Below are 19029 nucleotides of genomic sequence, written 5' to 3'. Positions count from 1 at the left end.
GGAAAGTTAAGTTCTAGAAAGAAAAAGCAAGGGAGAAGTTCAGTGGAGTGACCAAAGGAGTTCTAGATGCAAAGCACCCTTCCTACCCACTTTTAGGAACCCAGTTACTCACCAAGTGTCAGTAAGGGATATTGTATTTCTACTTATACCTTTAAGTGCTCTTTTTAGATAAATTAACTAAACTATGATGATGCATGATGTTGTTTGCTATCTTATTTAATTGTAAAAGCATGTGTATTATTGTATTGCATTATGTTGATTTGTTTTATATCTGTTGAATCTGGTTGTGATAGGTCTTGTGCCAAGGTAAATATGAAGAACCTATGGGTTCAGTATATGTGAATTGCAAGTTAATATGAAGTGAGAAAGGGGAAAAAATTTAAAAATCCATTAGGTTATTATCACTAGGGTTTTTGTTTCTGTTCTTGTCTCTGTTTCTGCGATTGTCTCTAAATTTGAATCTACTAGTGAACCGCTCCCTGTGAATGACGAGTGTTCCCTCTTACGATAATGGATTCATGAAATCGTAGGTAGGGACTACAATGGTGACGTACGACCGTGGTCATAAATCCCACCCTTATAATGGTTTGGCACAACAAAATGTGTTGAGGCTTGGCACACCAAAACATGCTGATATGAAATGAAATGGCGTCATTCACAATAGTATTTGGGAATCCCTTCTACTCTTAGTAGATATGTGTTAGAACAAATTCGAGTGAAGAAATGATAAAAAATGTAAACATACCACTATTTCTTACATTGTGTTTTTTAATTGAAAACATGATTATGCCTATTCTTCGTGGATTGTTTCTCTTTTTAGTAACGTTTAAAAGCTTTTCTGATTCTATCTCTTAGAATTGTTGCTCTATTTGATATGTTTAAAGGGTTTTCCTAAAAGAACAAGTGTTTTCTAAATGTTTAAATTCTATCCTTCTGCAATGGATCTTCAAGGTATGTTATTCATTGGGTAAGCATGTTCATTTAAGGCTAACAACTTTTAAAACCTTATCAGTGTAATTTTAATATTATTTTCCTTACTAAGTTTCATGGAACTCACCCTTTCCATGTTGAGACCTCCCAAATGACGATAGCAATGAGTCACACGCAGTGTTGCCCCTTAAAGTTTACTTCAATCCCTCATTGGATCCCTAGAGTATTTACAAGTGCTTATTTTGTCCACACTTTGATGAACAATATTTTTATACTTGAATAACTTTTGTGTATATATATATTTATTCAATGAACCCTTATTGTTCTCAGTTGTATAAATATTTATCTTATATTTTGGTTGTAAGGTCTGTTGTATATACTATTCTATTGCACTCGTATCTATTTCTGTTTTTAGGCACCCTTATACCTCACCAGATATATGGGATATTATAAGTGGGCCCTTAGTGGGCAGGGTCAGTTACTGAACCTCAATAGGTCTAGGTTTGTTTAATGGGCCTCGTTTGGTCCAGGTTTGGTAATTAAGTCACAATGATCTAAATGAGGTAATTTATGAAGTTGGGAAATTGATAGGTTTAAGGACCAGTTTGATGGATCCAATGGGTCAAAGTGAAATTTTGTTGAACTCTGATTGAGACTATGATTGTTAAGAACGTCAAATAAACACTGAAATCCATTTGATCGTTATCATCGAGGGGTAACTAAATATGATTGAAATTGTAAACCAATCCCTGTGAATGGTACTAGCTTTCCCTCTAATGAGAGTGGATCGCGATTAATTGTAGAGGTTAGAGTGGCAAAGTACAGATGTGGTCATAGTTTCTAACTACTTTACTGTATACTGAACTGAACTATTTCCCATTCACAGTGGTAGTTGGGGATTCCTTCTGCCCTCTAATAATATAAGTTGAAACAGCTTTACATAAATATCTGTTAAACACTAAAACTAAACCGAGAAATCTGAATTGAATTAGCCAGGATTGTTGTTATGACTCATGATAGATAAGTTTCCTTGTGTCAAATATGTTTCTCACTGTTTCATCTTGTTATGCCATGCTTACATAGTTATATCAAATATGTTTTCCACTATTTTGCCTGACTGATTATGTTTTGAGGCTAGTATTTCAAAACCAATTTAAATTAATTAAAAGCATCATGTTTTCAATAGTATTTTAAATGAAAAAAGGTATGACGAAATTTACAACACTCTTTAACAATAAGCCCCATTGATTGTAAAGGTAACAATATTTTTTTTCTAAAATAAAACAATTTTTAAAACATTGGTAGCATACTTTAAATACTATTTCCTTTACATAGTTTATAGAGCTTACCCCAATCCATTTCACCCCAGATGATGAGGAAAATGAAGAGTCGCTCCCTGAGCTGCCTTTCGTAGCTTGTTTGGATCCATTTGTAGACCAGTAGTGGTTGTCGAGTGCATATTTGAATTGTACTATGATTAACAATTATTTTGAAATGATAAAAATGGCTAGAACAACATTTATATATATTTTTATTTGCTAACTTCTTGCCTTAGATGTATTTGAACATCATGTTTTGTAAGGGATGACTTTTTCTTATACTCAATAAATCTTTTATGTACTCATATATGTTCTGCTATTCGACATCGTTACCCCACTTGATACTAGGATATTTGGTGGTATCTGAGTAAGATTCTAGGACATCCCTTACACTGAGGTCTAGGATTTAAGTTTATAAACCTAAAAATTTCTTAGAGTGATAATGTCCTTTGGACCTTAGTGATCAACAACTGTACTAAACCTTTATCTCTCTTTTGTAGGCAAATATGACTCGAGGGAGACTTTCTATAGAAAGACCTGATGCCCTAACTCAGGTAGAGTTCAATGAATTATTTCGGATAATTTAGGGTTTGACTGTTGTAATGGGCCATAACTTTGCCCATAACATTGGCCAGTCTCATCCTGTAAATGACCACCATCACAATGATTGTGTTATTTCGCATAATACCTTGAAAATTTGAAAGTTGAACCCTTCTCATTTAGATGGTAGATTGGACCCTATGATTACAGAAGCATGGATCATGCAAATAAAGAAACTTTTCTCTGTTCTTGGGCTCACTGAAGAGCATAAAGTTCCCCTTATAGCTTTTTCAGGGAGGTCGAACACTAGTGGTGTCTTAAGAAGGACACCTTGCCTACTACAACTACATGGGACTAGTTTATTGATGCCTTCCTCAAGAGCTTTTTCCAGTTTATATTTGGGAGAATAAAGAAAAAGAATTTCAAAACTTGCAATAAGGAAGCATAACTATGGGCCAATACAGAACTAAATTAATTCAATTGTCCTGGTTTGCCCCAAAGTCTATAGCCACAGAAAACAAGAAGGCCCAGAAGTTTCTTAAGGGTTTAAGGGCCGATATCTTCGATCGAGTGGCCATGATAAGGCCTAACATCTATGCAGAAGCCCTCAAGCATGCCTAGTTGGCTGAGGAACTTCTTGTCACCCAGTACCAGCACATTTATAATATCATAGCACAACACCAACAGAAGAGGAAGCTAATCGATCAAAGTCATGCCAACAAGGGACCTAGAATAGCTCCTGCCATAATTGCAGCCCCACCCCTACTTCTAGGTAATCTTTCTTAGTCGGCTCAAGCATGTCAGCACTATGGTCGAAACTATAACTTTAACAACACTTGCTACAAGTGTAGGAGTACACAATATTTTGTGAAGGACTATCCTCAAAAGCCTAGGGATGTTGCTAGACCCGTTGCCAGAGGAAAGGTCTTCCACCTCAATGAGCCTGGTGTTGTGTTGATGTTGACGATCATCTAGGTATGCTTTCTATTCATAACTCTACAGCTTGTGCTTTAATGGATACTAGTGTCACTCACTCCTTTGTGTCTTGTAAATTTGTTAGGAATTCGATAGTTGAGTTTGAACCTTTAGGACAAACCTTAGTTGTAGAGACAACGAGATTCCCACTGTCCCTGTCTACTATCCAGCGAAACCACAGCTAAGGGAACGGGCTTGGCAGAATCAGCGGGGAAAGAAGACGCTGTTGAGCTTGACTCTAGTCCGACATTGCCCTATATTAACGATCTGTTTGACCAGCAACAAGGTGCATCAGTCTTTTAAGATTTATCTTAACTTGGACTATACCAGTTGAGGGTTAGAGCCAAAGACATTCCCAAAACAGCGTTCCACTGTACGTATGGCCATTTTGAATTTAGGGTCATACCCTTTGGGTTAACCAATGCTCTTGTTATATTCATGGACCTTATGAATTAGATTTTCAAGCCTGCACTAGATCAATACCTCATTGTTTTCATCGATGACATCCTAGTGTATTTCAAGGACCATTAAGAGCATGTTGTCCACCTGACTCAAGTTCTAAGAATACTTAAAGGGCACAAGTTGTATGCCAAATTCAACAAGTGCTCCTTTTGGTTGGACCAGATCCCTTTCTTTGGTCATGTTATTTATGGTGATGATGTTTCTATGGATCCCTTGAAGGTTGAGGTAATAATTAATTGAGTCAGCCAATAAATATCACTAAAGTCCGTAACTTTTTGGGCTTGGCAGGATATTATTGTTGCTTCATTGAAGCATTTTTCTGTATTATTACTCCTTTGACCCGCCTCACCAGGAAGAATGTTATTTTCTACTAGGACCCTAGTTACAAAGAAACTTTTGTCGAATTCAACCATCAACTGACCACCATCCTGGTATTGATTTTTCTTTATAATACTGGTTGATTTTAGGTTTACTATGATGCATCTCATGTTGGTCTGATATGTGTGTTCATGCAACATGGTTGGATAGTAGCTTATGGTTCCAGACAGCTAAAATCGCATAAATGGAACTGCCTTGCTCATGACCTTGAGCTAGAAGCCATAGTCTTTGCCCTCGATATATGGCGTCACTATTTGTATGATTAAACTTTTGAGATCTACACCAATAAAAAAGTTTAAAGTACGTATTCTCTCGGAAGGAACTAAATATGAGATAGAGGTGTTGGATGGACCTCTTGACGGACTATGACTGCAAGATCCTTTACCATCCTAGTAAGAGTAATGTAGTTGCAGATGCTCTTAGTAGGAAGAACTTACCATTATTGGCCCAAGTGATGGTTTCTAAGTAGAGAATGCTCGAGACAATCCTGGGTCTCCGACTAAACCATTATGGTGAGGGCACCTATCTTGCCTAAATTCGGATCCAGCCCACTCTTATCTAGAAAATCAATAAAGCCCAATCTATGGATTCTGAGACAGTAAAGTTAAAAGATAAGTTGGAGTCAGAGGAATTGTATGACTTTTGGAAGGTCTAATGGTGCGACCCTTTGGTTTCGAAATCGATTGTGGGTGTCTGGTGACCCAAAACTCTGATTGGATGTTTTAAAGAAAGCTCATGCATCTAAGTTGGCTATTCATCCAGAAAGTACAAAAATGTATCGGGATTTGAAGCACCATTTTTGGTGGCCAGGTATGAAAAGTGATATAGTCAATTTTGTCTCCAGATGCCTCACTTGCCAAAAAGTTAAGGCAGAACATCAGAGACCCAGTGGTCTTCTAGAGTGTCTCCCAGTCCGAGAATGAAAAAGGGAGCATATGATTATGGACTTTGTCATAAGATTACCAAGGAGTAGTTCACGTTACAACGTTATTTAAGTAATTGTTGAAAGATTGACCAAATCAGCTCACTTCCTTGCAGCCAAGACTATTGATTCAGTCAGCAAGTTGGCTAAATTGTATGATGAGGAGATTGCCAAGCCCTATGACATTCCAATTTCTGTGGTGTCCGATAGGGATCCTTATTTTACCTTTTGGTTTTGGGGAAGCTTCCAAGAAGCTCTTGGCTCTAATCTTTACTTCAGCACTGCATACCATCCAAAAACTAATGGTCAGCTTGAATGAACCATTCTGACGATGAAAGACATGTTATATGCTTGTGTGCTAAATTTTAGTGACAGTTGGGACCAGCATCTACCCCTGACAGAATTTGCTTATAATAATAGCTATCACTCCAGTATTGGTATAACTCCATATGAAGCTCTCTATGGTAGACCATACCAATCTCTTAGTTATTGGAATAAAGTTTGAAACAAACATCTCCTTGGAACAGATCTCATTTAGGAGACAATTGACCAGGTTGCCACCATCTACAAAAATATCATCACTACATAGAGTTGACAAAAGAGTTATGCTGATAATCAGAGGAAGGATTTGGAATTTGCTGTGGATGATCATGTTTTCCTCAAGGTCTTTATGTACAAAGAAAGCATGCGATATAAGAAGAGAGGAAAACTAAATCCTCATTTTATAGGACCTTTCAAGGTATTAGAGCGTATTGGCCCCGTGGCTTACCATATTGCTTTACCATCCGAATTTATGGGTCTACATGATGTCTTTCATATCTTAATGCTCAATAAGTATCACCACGATCCTTCCCACATCATTCTGCATGAACTACGTCTAGTTCGTTCAGACATGTCCTATGCGGAGTATCCTATTAAGATCCTTGATTGAGAGGAAATGGCCGTAAGGAACAAGAGAATTCCTATGGCCAATACCACTCTCCTGAAGAGGCTACTTTGGAACTTGAAGATAAAAAGTGGGATAAGCATCTTAATTCGTTTTAAATTTTCAAATTTAGAGGACTAAATTTTGTAAGGAAGAAAGGATGTGATACCTTGAACTTGATTAAAATTGAATGTCATATTTTATTTTGTTCAAATTTTTAAGTTGGCATTAAAACTATCATTATGGGTAATTTAAATTATTTAGCCAAAAGAGTATCTAAAAAAATTTTAAATAAAACAAAAAAAATATATAAAAGAGAAAAGACCCGAAGCCAAGCCTAAAGAGAAACACCCGCGGGTATGCGCATGAACACGCAAGCCCGCATGCCAGTGAGCTACGTTCCTACAACACTCTATGCAGAGGAATAGTGATGCACGTCCCATCACGGACCAAAGTTTTTCACCTGTAGCCCAACCTCCCATGGCTGCCATATGGTGTGCATACACGCCATGATGGGATGATCGGTCGGCCACACGATGGGGTGATCCAATAGATCCCATGCATTCTCCCTTAGTTATTTAAAGTCGATTTACACTCTATCTCTTCCATTTTCTTCTTAATTCTTCTTTTTCTTCACTTACTGGAAATGAGAAAGAGCTTAAAAGAGAATTTGAGAGTGAACCCGAGAGCCCTAAGGTCCTCTTCCTCCTTCGCCATGGGAAGTTTTTCACTGTGTTTTTATTCCTTCCTCTCACTGTAAGTCCTTCATCCCTCGGTCTTTCTCTCCCTACAATGCTAATGCACCTCACCTATTAACTCTTTTTCCATTTTTGATCGCAAGAACCACTTCGTGCGCTCTTGGATGATCATTACAAGTGTTGTCTTCCTTACCATATTTGCTAAGGGATTTAATAATTTCCTTGTGCTCCTATCAATTTTTTGCGATTTTAACCGTTAAAATTTCAAATGAATGCTATGCATGTTGAGGTCTTTCATGTGTGTGTGTTCGGTGTTTGAGAACTTGGTTCAATTGAATGTTTAAGGTTGGTTTTTAAAGTTTTTTTGATGTCCAAATGATTATTTCGATAATGTATGTTTAAAAATGAGAGGGAATGCATGAAAATACAAGAGGGAAGAGAGAAAAATTGATTAGGATGAGTTTAGGGCACTATGGTGCCAAATTGTGTTGTAGTGGCTATGCTGCGACCGTGTGCAGGAACACAGTCCCCGACTATTATATGCGCGCATTAGCTATGCACGGGAACACAAGCCCTGCCAGGCGCGCTAGCACGCTGAGGGGGCATGCTCCGTGTGCGAGTGTGCGCAAGTCACCATGAGTGCGCACGCACGACTTGCCCGATGTGTTTGCACACCGAGAAGCCTGCTTGCATGAGGGGAAAGGTTGGCATGTGCAGCATATTGTGCAGTGCTGCACTATCGAGCACGCGTGTGTTCTGTGGCTGCTTAGCATGCCTGCATGTTAGGCAAGTCATGTTGGTTAGGCCCTCAGCCTCTCCTATTTGGGCAAAGACCGAAAGAGTTATCCCAATTGAGCCTCGACCCAAAAAGGACACTCAACAGCCCAACCAAGGTAATTGGACCCCCACCAGGTCTAGTTTAGTGCAGTGGACCCCCATTGGGTTTAGTTCAATGCAATGGACCCCCACCAAGTTCAGTTCAGTTCATTAGGCCCTTAGGGGGTCGGGTAAGTTAGTGAACCTTAATCGGGTCTACGTTCATTTAGTGGGCTCCGTTCGAGTTCAAGTTTGGTAATTAGGTCAAGATGATATAGATGAGGGTAATTTATGAAGTTGGGAAATTGATTGGTTTAAAGACTAGTTTGATGAACCCAATGGGTTGAAGTGAAATTTTGTTCAACTCTTATTGAGACTATGATTGTTAAGAAATACAAATAAAGACTGAAATTCATTTGACCGTTATCACTGAGGGGTAACTGAATATGACTGAAATCAGCTGTTGATGAATCACTCTTTCTAATGGTACTGACTTTCCCTCTGACGAGAGTGGATCACAATTGATTGTAGTGGCCACAATGGCAAAGTACAACCGTGGTCATAGTTTCTAACTGCTTTACCGTATACTGAACTTAATTGTTTCCCATTCACAGTGGTAGTCGGGGATCCTTTCTACCCTCTACTGATATAAGTCAAATGGTTTCCCGGGAAGATTTGTAAAACATTGAAACAAAATCGAGAAATCTGAACTAGATTAACTATGACTGTTGTTGTGACCCCATGCTAGATAAGTTTCTTTGTGTTGAATATGTTTCTCACTGTTTCATCTTTTTATGTCATGTTTAGATAGTTTTATAAAATATGTTTCGCATTGTTCTGCCTGACTGCTTATGTTTTGAGGCTGGTATTTCAAAACAAATTTTAGTTAATTAAAAGCATCATGTTTTTTACAGTATTTTAAACAAAAAATGATATGACAAAATCTACAACACTCTATAATAGTAAGTCCCATTGACTGTAAAGGTAACAACATTTTATTCTAAAATAAAACAACATTGGAAACGTTGGTAGCGTAGTTTAAATATTGTTTCCCATATTGAGTTTTATGGAACTCACCCCAATCCATTTCCCCTCAGACGATGAGGAAAGTGAAGAATCACTCCCCAAACTATCATTCAAAGCTTGTTTAGATTCGTTCGTGGATCAATAGTGGCTATCGAGTTCATATTTAAATTGTAATCTGATGAACAATTATTTTGAAATGATAGAAATGGCTAGAACAAGATTTATATATATTTTTATTTGCCAACTTCTTGGACTCATGTATTTAAACATCATATTTTCTAAGGGATGACGTTTTCTTCCACTGTATAAATTTTTATGCACTCATATTGGTTATGTTATCAGACACAGTTGCCCCACCTAGTATCGAGATGTCACACTTCTACTGGTTTTGTGTCCTAACATGGTTGTTATGTCGGTATTGTGCAACAAGGAATTCCTCGGCTAGTTAAGCATTCTCCAAGGCCTCAGCATAGGTGGTAGGCTTCATCATGGCTATTCGGTCATAGATATTAGCCCTCAGGCCCTTCAGAAATTTCCTAGCCTTCTTACTCTTAGTAGCTATTGGTTTAGGGGCAAAACAAGACAGTTGAATGAACTTGGAAGCATAATGGCTCGCAGACATGCTTCCCTAAAGAAAGTTTTGAATTTCCTCCTCTTTCTTCTCATGAACATATAATAGGAAGAAAATCTTAAGGAATGCATCCAAGAATTGGTCCCAAGTAATAGGTGTAACATCCTAGATACCTGATGGGGTAAAAGGGAGCTTGATAAAAGAAACAAATACGAGTGCAAATGATAAGATATATATGTAGTGGAAATAAAATCCCTTACAACAAAAGTCAAAGGTTCATTTTACACTTGAGACCAAGAAATTGGCTACCCAAATGTGAATATAAAAATGTTATAAGAGTCACTTTAATCATTATAAAAGACTCCATTATAGTGAATGTTGCACTCATAATCATCCGAAAGATCCTAGAAGGGATCTAAACAAGCTTCAAGGGGTAACCTAGCAAACGAATCATCACTTCCATCATCTAGAGGGGATATGGATTGGGGTGAGTTTCATATAACTCAATGAGGAAAATAGTATTTAAACTACATAGCTAAGTTTTACAAAGGTGATTAACTTTAAAATAAAACGTCAAAATAAATAACTTACCTTAGAAGTTTGCCGCTGGATGAACTTATTTCAAATGTTTAGAAAGACCTTTTATGTTTTTTTAAGAAAACTATTAAATATTATTAACATACTAAACAATAAAGGCAGAGAAGAAAGATAATCAAGTCATAATCAGCTATTGAAATTGAAACTAGTTGAACAAATTAAGAACACAACAAGATAATGATAAAGTAAAAGAACCATCATACAAATCACCATAGATTATCAACAATTATCCAAGCCATGTTTATGCTTTATTTATATTTTTTACCATCCTTTGTGCGAAGCCATTCCAACATATACCTGTTAAGGGTAGAGGGGATCCCCAACTACCACTATGAATGACCAGTCAGTTTCATTTCCATATTGGGTATAATCTATGACCACATTCGTACGTTGCCACTGTAACCCTACATATTATATCTCAAATCCACTATCATCAGAGGGAACGCCAATCTTATTTACAGGAAGCGGTTCACCAACATTTTTATATATAGAGTAGATAGAGACAATCACCTCAAAGATATTATTTCCTCTTTCTTATTTTGTGTTCATTCATAACGGTCACATGTCTAGATCCTAGTGGAAATCTAGTAATATATCTGGCCCAAGGCCCACTTTACTCAGACTTGACCTTCCGGTCATCCTCTTGAGCTAAGACCCCCTAAAATGATCCTCTTCACCATTACCGAAGATAATGCAAAGAGCCAAACACAAAAGCAATTCCAATAATCATGTTTTGTATCATCATACATAACATCCCACATTTTTATATTCAAATTAAGAATATTCTGTCACAATAGAGATGCATGCATTAAAATCATTCAACAGTCCAATTTAACTTTCTAGAAAAACTCACTTAGAAATGTAAGAAAAAGTACCAAAATAATTTCTTACCATAACCGTAATTTGACTCGTCTTTTGGAAGGGGAAAGAAAGGCTTCTAATGATCCTTTTGAGAACTCCTACTCCTTTTTCTTCTTTCTAGGCTTCTCTTTCACTTTTTAAATTTATTAGAAAATGAAAAAAAGGAGAAGAAGTGAAAATGGGGGAGAAATGGGGGAAAACCTCTTTAAATAGATTTATAAGGACCTTTGGGTGTTTGCCACGTGGCAATCATCCGCAGGGCATACATCGCGAGGTTGGATGGCTGGTCCCACGTCAATTAAGCAAACAAGTCACGCGGTAGGTGGCTGATTGCGACGTGACCGGGCAGCAAGAGGGTTATCTGCACGCATGGGCATGTCTGCACGCTGTCAGTGAGTAGGACATACGCGAAAAGCGCGTAACTAGCGTTAGCATGTGGGTCAGCATGCACAGTACAAGCACAGACGCATTGACACACACAACCTGTACGACGTGACTGCGTGCACGCAAGCATACATGGGGATGTACATGCGGGACTGCCACAATGCCCTGCGGGCAGGCATGCGAGCCAGGAGCACACAAGCTTATTTCCCATGAGATTAGGGGATTTTTCACCCATTTTTTGCTTTTTGATCTTTCTTTCGATTTTCTCCATCTTTTCCTAAAAATACGTTTAATTTTTGAAATATAAATAAAATAAGGATAATTAAAAATAATAAAAATTAGTGTAAAGCAAAAATACTGATAAATCTAAATATGAACAGTAATTAAATGGCCATGAGACCGAAAATAATAGAGTTTTAACACCATGTTTTAGTGCAAAGGTTCTGGGGGTGTTATAGTAGGAATGGTTAGGGTCTCCTTTTTGAGACGCCACTAATGTTTAGCCTCTTCCGTGAAGATGAAGGCCGCTAAGGGATTTTCTGTTGTTTTATAAGTTTGAGAACGGTGAAGAGCTTCTTGATGTATATGATTTATGCCTCAACTATCATGGGGTCTGGTCCACAATCAAAAGATGGAGGTTTTACTCTCTAAAATTTAGAGATGTTGCTAGAAATAGTACGGGCATGATTTGATTGGTCCTCCACATGACAAGGATGATCGTTATTGTGAGCGCGATTGTGATCCACGACAGTAGTTAGACCTTGAATGGCCCAAAACAACTCAGTGAATTTTGCCCTGGTTGGGAGGTCATGGGCCTCGGGTCTTTCAACAGATGATCTCCCTCGAGTCATGAGCGCCTACAAAAGAGAGACAAGGATTTAGTAAAGTGTCTTTGTTTAGAATTTCTAAGTCACTATCTTTCTTAATGAAACTAATGTGATAACCATCACAAAGGACATTCCAATAAAAGAGGAAGACATGTAGGACACTGAAGCCCATGATGAACTAGAACCAATAGGGAGACACGCCCAGTTACCCGTGGGCCCAATCACCTAAAATCGGGCCTGCAAACTTAAAAAAAATTTTAACCTGATAATACAGGACTGGGTAAGTAACACGGTCACCAATAAAGCACAAAGAAAGGTCCAAAGTCCAATGCAAAAATGGAAAACATGTACAACACGCATAAACTACCTTTGGCACGAAAGTAATGAACATAGGAGCCACCCGCACATGCGCGAGCCTCACACACGTGAAATAGCACTTAAGCGTGCAGCAAGTGCAACCCACCTTTTGATTTCCCATGTTTTTTTTAAATTTATTCCCATATGTTTTAATTAATTTTTCTAGGTGTTTTACATAAAAATCACATGAGATAAAGTCTACTCTATTTTTAATTATTATTTTAATATAAATTATATCTCTAAGATTATTTAATTAATTATCTTGTAATTAGATGTGATAGAATAAATATCTTATTATGCGATTATCACAGAGTTAGATATAATTTAATCTAAGATATTATTTTATTAATTTCTTTAAGTGATTGTGATCATTTAGAATTATCCCAAAAAAGCCTATAAAAATACCTTTGCTCATAGGTTGTAAACACATCAATTACAATCAATTTGAAAGAAGTTCTTAAAAGCTTAGGCTTTTCTTCAACTAGCATTTTTGCGAATTTTTAGCTTCTTCAAGTTCTTCAAGAAGCAAGAGTTTTAAGAAGTCTTGTTGAGCCAAGGAGCGAGGATCAACTTATCGGTAAGTCTGTGGCATTTTTTTTTTCTTATTTATATTTTTTAGTCTTTGTTTTTTGAATTTCTTTTACGATTGTAGATTCAATTAGAGAGATGAATTTTCTAGGCAGTTAAGTTTTGGTATTGCATACATTGAGTGGGTTATAGGAGTTGATTTGATCCTCCCCATACCCCCTCCCCCCCGATGTCAGAAACCCTTCCGAACTAGCTAACCCTAAATCCTAATCCTTAGTGTAAGGGATGTCTTAGGAATCTTGCTCTGATTCCAACTGTAACACCCCAAAACATACATGCTTAATTTGTAATGTGAACCCCTATTTATTTAGGTCCTAAGGCCGTTTAAACTCCTTAATATTTCGTAGTTTAATTTTTTGGATGAATATCGTATTTCGTATTTTATTTAATTTAATAATTATTAAATTTATCTATTTATACATCTCATAGGCAAATTATATCTTAGAAATAAAATAAAAAGATTTCGGGAAAAAAATCAGAGGAAAAAAAGCAAAACTCCCGCAAGAATGCTTGCGGGAAGAACTTCACCCGCGTGAGCTTCACGCGCCGCACACGTGTGCATGCATGCGACTAGTACTAGACTTGTGCACTCTGCGCATGTCCAGTCCTCGCGGGGCACGAGGCGTGGTTTGCGCGCACTATTGATCGTGTACCCTGTACGCGCACCGTCTGCATAGTAGGCTTACACACAGTAGGCCTGTGCACGCAGCAGGCTAGCCCTGTGGTGTGCAATAGGCTTGCATGCGTGACAAGCTAGCCCTGTGGCACACAGCAAGATGGGGCAGCGGGTGCTACCTTGGGCGATGCACACCACCCCCTTGGGTGTCATGCGCCATCAGTTGGACAGCGTGCCACTATCGTTTGGGCAACGTGTCGTCGTTGTTTGGCTGACAGGCCTCTGATTTTTGTGCTGTCATCACGTCACAACGTCCAACTGTTAATGACATCCATCGATCATTATATCTCATCTTTCTTATTGAATTTCTCTCTCTTCATAAGATTTTGCCACTTGGTGCAAATCTAACGATCCCCATTTTCTATAAATAGAGACTCTCACTTCACTATTTCCTCATCACTTCCATCTCATTCTTCTATTTACAAAAGAGCTTTAGAGAGAAAGGGACTGATCTAAAGAGCAAAGGAGAGGAGGAAAAGAAACAAATGGCATAGGAAACACCAAGGTTTCGGTAAAGAATTTAGTAATCACTTTTAGACATCATAAAGAACATTTCTAAAGTAAAGTTAACAAAGTTTAAATTGATGTTTGCATGATTAAATTTTATGCTTAAATATAGTAATTTTACGTGTTAATGCATGTTTTATGAATGTATATGAACTTGTTATTTTCATGTGTAATTTAAATAATTTAATACTTGCGATGAATATTGATATGTGATGCAATTGACAATGGAAAAATGATGAAATATGACATGATATATAGACACGAGAAATATGTATTAGTATTGGCACATATAATTCATCAAGTGTTTCATTAGACTTTTTATCTCTAAAGGGTTTCTATTTCCCCCCCATCTAATCTGAAAAGATATGAGATAACCACTTCATGTGGATGACAGCGTACCCTCTGACAAGAGTGGTGACACGATACGATTATAGGGGTCACCTTTGGTGAAATACGATTGTAGCCATAGTTAACATGTAGGACCACTGTGGTTGGCACGACAGTGGTCATAAATCGTGTCATGGTTCGACAAGCCGTAAATGTGTTGTTGGTTTAGTAAGTCGTAATTGATGTTATAAACAAAATAAATTGGTCATTCAACAAGGATAGTCGAAAATCTGTATTGCCCTCAATAGATGAAAGTCGGAACGACTTCACGCAAAGAATAAAATAAAAGATGGTGCATATCATGATTTCTTTGATTTTTTTTTATTTTTAACATGATTGATTTGATTGACATGATATTACTATGTATGATGGATTTGATGTTTTCTTTAATAAAATAAATTATTTTCATAAAGAACCTTGACATGATTCTTGATGGCAAGTAATGATGGTACTTTTAATTAGCTTTGAAATCTTATGATATTATTTAAATACTATCTTTCTTACTGAGTATATAGAACTCACTCATTTCCATACCCCCCCAGATGAGGAAAATAGTGAAGAACCAATCGTTGACCTACCCCTTGAATCCTTTGAGGATCTTGTGGATCTGTGATCTTTTATGGGTGCATGATTGTCTCGCACTCTGATGGGTCCATCTTTTGTAGAGACTTGTAATTAATTTTGTTTCCGCCTTAGTGATGTATGGAACTCTATTATTATTTTGTAAGGGATTGTAATTATTTGTTCTGCTGCACATATTTATCTATTATGCACTTGTAATTTGCTTATGTATCTGACACCCTTATGTCTCAAATGGTATTTGGGATATCACACCACCTATGGCATCCAGCTACCCGATAGGCAACAATGACCCAACATAGCAGAAATGAGTGCAATTAAATTTAAACTATAATACAGAAATTACATTCATCCCTGATAAAATGTACAATTGTACCTCTAAGGCACTAACGTTAGCTATCAAAAATATTTACAATTCAACGTTTAAGCTACTTTTATGAATTACAAAATAACTGCCATTTAAAGTAAAGCGCACATTCGCACTCAACATCTAAGGATCCATGAACGAATCCAAAAAAGTATCAAGCGGCTAGTCAAAAGGAAGATCATCTTCTTCAACATCATCTGAGGGAAATGACATGAAAATTAGTAAGGAAAAACAACATTATAACCATACTATTAAAGTTTCAAAAGTTCATTAAGGCAATTAGTAAAGCTGTGACATCCCAAATGCTTAATTAAAGTATAAGGGTGCCATATACAAAAATAGATACAAGTCTATATAAGATAAATGTATACAACATAATTAATAATTACAGTCCTTTACAAAATAATAATAGAGTTCCATTCATACAATATTGAGGCAAAAACAAAATTAATTACAAGTTTCTATAAAAGATGGACTCATCAGAGTGCGAGACAAAATATGCATTCATAACGGTTCACAGATTCACAGGATCCTTGAAGGCTTCAAGGGGTAGATCGATGATCAATTCCTCATTATTGTCCTCATCTGAGGGGGGCATGGAAAGGGGTGAGTTTCACATTGTAACACCTTAACAACTTTCATGCTTAATTTACAATGTGAACATCTATTTATTCGTGCCTTAAGACCGTTTAAACTCCTTAATAGTTCCTATTTTGAATTTTTGGGTGAATTTCATATTTCATATTTTAATTTTGTATTTTATTTAGACAAATAAATATTAAAAATATTTATTTTATATTTCTAGAAGGTAATTTATATTTGAAAATTATTTTAAAAATTTCAAGAAAAAAATGGAGGAAAAAGGCAGAAAATCCCGCAAGAAGAATCTTGCCCATGCAAGCTCTACCCGCCACGGGCATGTGCGCCACGCGGCCAGCACATGAGGTGCGCACGTTCCATCTGCACGAGGCACGGTCTGTGCGCACATCCCATTGTGCATAAACGAGTGCGTACCTCTGCATGCCCTATACGCACGCCGTCCGCGTAATAGGCCTGCACGCAATAGGCCTGCTCGCGGTAGGCCTGTGCACAGTAAGCCTGCGCACGTGGCAAACTAAGCCTATGACGTGTGGCAAGTTGGGGCAACGTGTGTTGCCTCGAGTAGTGTGCGCTGCCCCTTAGGCATCGTGCGCCGTCTTCAGGCAACACGCGACACCAGTTAGGCGGCAAGTCGCTGCCAACTTAGGCAGTGTACCACCGTCGCTTGAGCAACGTGTCGCTGTCATTCGAGTAGTGTACCTCCTATTTTCGTGCTGTTGTCACACGCGTCATCCATCCGTCGGTCACATCCGTCGGTCATCACATCTCATCATTTCACATTGACTTTCTCTCTTTTTACTAGATTTTTCCACTTGGCACAAATCTAATGATCCCCATTTTTTTATGAATAAGGACCCCCACTTCACCATTTTCTCATTACTTTCATTTCATTCTTCCATCCACCAAAGGGTTTTAGAGAGAAAGGGAGTGATCTAGAGAGAGAAGGAGAGGAGGAGAACACCAAGGTTTTAGTAAAGAATTTAGTATTTACTTTTAAACATCCTAAGGAGTATTTCTATATTTAAATTAACAAATTTTAAATTTAATGATTGCATGATTTAGTTTATATGCTTAAATAAAATAATTTACGTGTTAATGCAAGCTTTATGAACATATATAAATCGATTATTTGCATGTTTAATTTAAATGATTGAATGCTTGGGATAAATGTTGATATATAATACATTATACAATGCTAAAGTAATTAAGCATGAAGTGGTGTTTAAGCATGAGAAATATGTATTGGTATCAACATGCATAATTCATAAAGTATTTCGTTAGACTTTTTATCTATGAGAGATTTCTATTTCTACTCCATCTGGTTTGAAAAGACATGAGAAGAGTGCTCCATGTGGATGATGGCGTACCCTTTGACAAGAGCAGTTATGCGATATGATTGTAGGAGTTACCTTTGGTGATGTATGAACATGGTCATAGTTAATATGTAGGACTACTGTAGTTGGCATGGTTGTAGTCATAGATCGTGTCATGTTTTGACAAGTCGTAAATATATTGTTAGTTTGACAAGCCCCAAATTGCTAATATAATATAAAATGAATTGGTCATTTTACATGGGTAGTCAAAAATCCGTATTGCCCTCAGTATATGGAAGTCGGAACGACTTTGCATGAAGAATAAAATGAAAAAAGAAAAATTAATGCATATAATGATTTATTTGATTTTCTCTATTTTCAACATGATTGATTTGATTGACATGATATGACTTTGACTTGAAGTTTTCTTTATTAAATCAAATCAATTTCATAATTAATAAAAAATCCTAATATGACCCTTGATTATAAGTAATGATGGTACTTTTAACTACTTTTAAAATCTTATGATGCTATTTAAATATTGTTTTCTTACTGAGTATATGGAAATCACCTATTTCAATGCCCCTCCAGATGATGAAGATAGTGAGAAACCGATCGTTGACCTATCCCTTAGAGTCTTTGATGATCCCGTGGATCCATGAACTTTTATGAGTGCATAATTGTCTCGCACTCGGATGAGTCCATCTTTTGTAGAGACTTGTAGTTAATTTGTTTTTACCTCAATATTGTGCAAAACTCTATTATTATTTTGTAAGGGATTGTAATTATTTGTTCTGCTACATACATTTATCTATTATGTACTCGTAATCTATTTTCATATCTTGCACCCTTGTGCTTTAATTTGCATTTGGATGTCATAAATAGTTTCAGAGCAGTTACATGGAATAATCCCTTATAATTGAGGCTATAGTTAGGAAACCCTTCTAAGATACTTAGAAAATATGTCATTTTTAAAAGACTAGACACCTAACTCGTGTCTTCATTTTTTTTTATCAGAATGATGCAAGGAAGACTTTTTATAGAACATACCAAAAGACCTGAGGCTTAGGATCATCTAACCAGGGCTGAGTTTACCGAACTCTTCTAAGCCATCCAGGGTCTAACCACAACCATAAGCCAAAACCAAGCAAACCCTTACCAACACCTCCTGCCCCTGAATACCGACCAGCTGAAAGGTCCATCTCCTAGAACATGCATCTCACTAGATTTGGGTTGTGTTTTGATGCAGCACGGTCAAGTAGTTGCTCATGGATCTAAAACAATTAAATCCCCATGAGCGCAACTACCCATTCATGACCTGGAGTTGGTGGCCAAAGTCTTTGCCTTGAAGATATGATACTATTATTTTTACGGTCATACATTTAAAATCTATACTAATCATAAAAATTTAAAGTATATATTTT

Source organism: Carica papaya, chromosome 4 (genome assembly GCF_054855325.1).
Source record: "Carica papaya isolate Zhongbai chromosome 4, ASM5485532v1, whole genome shotgun sequence".
NCBI lineage: Eukaryota > Viridiplantae > Streptophyta > Magnoliopsida > Brassicales > Caricaceae > Carica > Carica papaya.
This window is presented reverse-complemented; position numbering follows the sequence as displayed.